The following is a 4,483-nucleotide window of genomic DNA, read 5'->3' as shown; positions in this document are numbered from 1 at the left end:
TTTTTAATAACACACGCGAAACACAAACACAGTGTGTGTACTTGCTTTTATGGAAAAATGGACTGTCATTTTAGTGGATTCTCTCTTTGAAGCTACTTTATTCTCAAGATCGTATTCTAGACTGTCTAAGCCCAACGTTTCTTAATTTACAGGAAGCGTCGCATTTACACAGAGTGACTGGTAATTCTAATTCCAAGATAGATGAAGCCATTTAATATAGATATCACCTGGACGACCACTCTTGTCGACATCCTTAAATAACATGCAATATTAAAATAATGCCATCACCTTCTTCGGGAAGAACAAGTATTATTCATTTGAGCAGAATAAAGGAACAAAATCACAAAGAATGAAATCAACTAGTTTTCTCGACCATACATATTACATAATGAATGATAAATTCAGAATAAATACTATTTTATTACAAGAATAAAGAACCCATGATATATCTATATGCCACAACGTCATGATATAGATGTTTAATGTATAATATTGAATCATGTTCATTGGATTAAGCCTGCTCAGATAAATCAGATGCTTTAAAATGTAATGATGGGAAAAATTTCCAATGTGGCAGGAAGCCTATTAAGCATAACAAATGTGATGCAAATCTCGTTCAACTTTAAATTTATCATAACTGTTAGGCCTAATAAGCCTTGTTAGGCCTTTACAAACAGAATATTCGCAATCTTTTAAAGAATATAAGGTACTTCTATGGGCAAAACAATAAAAAAGTCAAAAGGGTGAAATGATATACATAAAGCAGATTTGGATAGACTTGATGCAATATAGTTGTTGTAGGATTATTTCTTTTCTCAGATATATAGTTTTTCCCCATGTTTTATAATAGATTCCCAATAACTTGTTGCTTTTTTGATCACCCACAGCTGGGTTTAGGATCAAAGTGCAGAAACCCTCAAAGTATTCAGTAATAAAAAATATAATGTGACGAAAATTGTACAAAAGAACGATGTAGTATGTTCTTTGATAGGGCAACCGTATTGTTTTGGGTTTCGCGGCTTCATCTTTAAGAATCACCCATCAAAATATCAAAGTAGATCTGCCATAGGTAGTGAGTAGGCCTAGGCACTGCGATCATCCGTATGTACTATATAATTATCAATGCGATTATAAAATCTGACTACACAGCAATTTCCGTTACTCATTACAGTTATAATATTTTCATTCCTCTTTCATTTTAACGAAACTATGTGAGTTTATATCTTTCACAGTAAATTCAATATTAGACTTTTAGCAACTATAAGTAGTATCTGTGAGCGGGAAAATTATATTTATTTTAGTTTGTACTAAGGTTTATCTAAATCATTATCTGCTTAGCTTTTTTATGTTATGTTAGAGTTTTTGTAAATATTTATGAGGATTTTGTTTTGTAGTGTGTTTTATCATCATAACGAGATTGAATAAGGCTTTAACCTAAGGCTAGAAATATACACTACTTAAAAGTTATTAGTAAGTACATAATACCAATAATTTAGAGTAGTTTATGTATAATTAACAATGGTAATAAGCGACTCAAGAGTATGATAAGTTTGACTCAAGTGCCAGTCACAACTAACTTCTATTTTTCCATTTAGTAATTAATATGCTAGCGGTCTTAGCAAACGAACGTCTTCTAATCATATTAAACTATAGAGTGTGTATGAATTATTTTATTTGAAAGTTTGACTGTGAAAATATAATGCGTGGAATAGAAGAATACGAAGAATTATCCATTGAGGATGACAGAGTGAAAACGAATTTCACTATATATATATATATATATTGTGTGTGGTTAAAGCTTCTTTCTGGTGAAAACGAATTCAAAACAGAAAATTCCTCTGATGACGCTCCAAGTGATGATAGCTCCAAAGAAAGTGACAGCTTTAATGAAGGTAACATATCTTAAATTAATAAATATAATGCAAAAGTAGATACACTGGGGATAAAAGGGATGTTACACGTGATAGTTCCTGGTTTGACACCTTCTAGCACATGTCCTATCTGATGATATGAAAACAAAAACAACACGAACTTGAAATTGTCCAAAGGACGCTGCCTTGAAGATGTTGTACCAAACTTGTCCTACAGTCATGGGTGAACATTTTTCTAACTCCTCTATATATTTACATTGAATGAGTAAGAGAATACTGCTATATTTAAAGAGATATTAATGGAACGTTAATCCTTGAATACAAAGTGCCCCAGGTATTTGGATTGACAGAGGTTATACAATATGGAAGTCAGGTTAAAGTTCAACCACGTCTAGTCCAACTAGTACTCCTTTCACGGTAGTACTGCTTGAGTCTACTAGAAATGTGGTTGAAAAAAAAAGGTTTTATTCACATATCGATATTAATTTTTTTTTACTTTTTCTTGTTTATCACCGCCATTTACTGACAATCATATAACATATCGTTATTTAGATTTTATTTGTTTAGCGAAAAGGAAAACTATTTCGTGAATATTCACAAATGAAATGTATTGTCTTATACGCATTTATTCATTGAACATAATTCGAAAATTGACTTATAAGATTCAATGATAGCATACATATATATACAAAAGAAAATGTCAGAGGTATGTGTAAAACTATGGCATTATGACTTACATATTTTGTTTTAATATAGTTTATCTTATTACACCCTATACCACAAATGTGTAGAGTAGTAATCTATAATATGAAACTCTAATTAAACATCGCGTGTTAATAAATCACTTTGAGAGTAACCCTACCATATATCTAACTAGTTAATATTGAGAGATATGTCCCCCCGTTGGGACAGCGGCAAGTCTTCCGATTGACAACTCTAAAATCAGGGGTTCGATTCCTCTCGGTGGACAGAGCAGATAGCCCGATGTGGCTTTGCTAAAAGAAAACACATACACACACACACATTGATAGGAAAGTGATTTGAATCATTAGTTATATCAGTGAACTTATGTTAACGAGATTTTGTTTGTTGACTAAGAAGGAACCAGGTACAGGCTACCAGTAACAGGTTAATTGACAAAGTGATGAAAAGATCAATTACCCCGTGCTCAAATTCTAGTGTGAAATTTCCGACTTCTCGCCTAGCATGGAAATGGAGAAGAGAGAGTTTAGATTGATAAAGAAAATTCTCGCCGTTTCTCGGCAGATTGACTTGAAACGTGGTCCAATACACCCAGACACCTTTTTAAGAACTTTATGAGGTAAAAAAATCAAAGAACCCCAAAAAGTATATTTTGGCTTACTGTGTCATATGTGTCATATTTACATCAAACAAGGTGAAAGTTGGCACAAATATAAATTTTCAGGCGTCCAATACATTGACACAAAAAAACTTCGATTTCCTCACTTTGAGTCTTTTTTAGGTGGGCCAGAGCTCACAAGAAAAGCGTAATTTTGGGGCTCTTGATCAATTACTCAGCCATATTTTGACCAATTTACTTTTCTACAGGTCCCACACATGGACAAACAAAAACGGATGTTGAGTTGATTGTTTCATCTTTCGAAGGCGGTGAAAGAAAATGCCTTTTCAAAGTGCATGCGTCATAGGCCCAGATTCACGTGGAAAAGATTATTCAAAGAATACGTACTTTTCATACTTGGAACTGCACTGTCCATGAAGTACGTTGTAACTCAGTACTTAATGGTTGTGCATACCTGACAACGTTTCAACTGCCAAACTGCAAAATGTAGCGTGACTTAATTTATGACCCCCATAATAGAGACAGCTTTACAAAGATTGTTGTCGTTATATATTACATCTTTGAATAATGTTAATTTGTATAAATTGAATGTATTTTAATTTTGTAACTATTGTTCCTGGAAACCCTCATATTTTTGTAGTTAAAGTTACACCATGAACTGTCTTTACTTGAATGTAGTGTAAAATATGTGTATTTCAACCTGAAAAACACTTTCTATTTAAAATTATAATCAAAAACTGAATATCATTCTAGAAATATCTAACAACCATTATAAACACAAATGACATGGTCTTAAGCTCAGTTTCTAGTTTTGATATAAATTGTTGAAATGCTAGTTAACTTAACATTCACTATTAAGATCTGTATACACTATTTTTAAGTTCTCCATCGTCTTTATTAACATGCTTGCATAATAGCAATTGTTACTGTTAGTATGCAGTACTTATAATAAGAATCACATATTTTAGTAAACACTGAAATGATTATTTCCTTTATCAACAATGAACATTTTTGACTATCTTGATTGCTATATGCACATTGCACTGTTCATTTCTTCAGTTCCAACTGTATATAAATAAATTACGTGCAGTGACGTGTGTTAGTTATGGGCATACGGGATACGCACTGCTATCAACACTCGTACAATTTCATCTGTGTATCAAAAAAAATTAATTATAGTCAGTAAAATGTTATCAGATATTTTTGTAAATAGTACACACTTTAACAAAGACTCAAAATGACATGACGGTGTTGTACAATCGATTTACGTATGTTCAGTACTACAGTTGGT

The sequence above is a fragment of the Limulus polyphemus genome, unplaced genomic scaffold (genome assembly GCF_000517525.1).
Source record: "Limulus polyphemus unplaced genomic scaffold, Limulus_polyphemus-2.1.2 Scaffold4230, whole genome shotgun sequence".
Lineage (NCBI taxonomy): Eukaryota > Metazoa > Arthropoda > Merostomata > Xiphosura > Limulidae > Limulus > Limulus polyphemus.
This window is presented reverse-complemented; position numbering follows the sequence as displayed.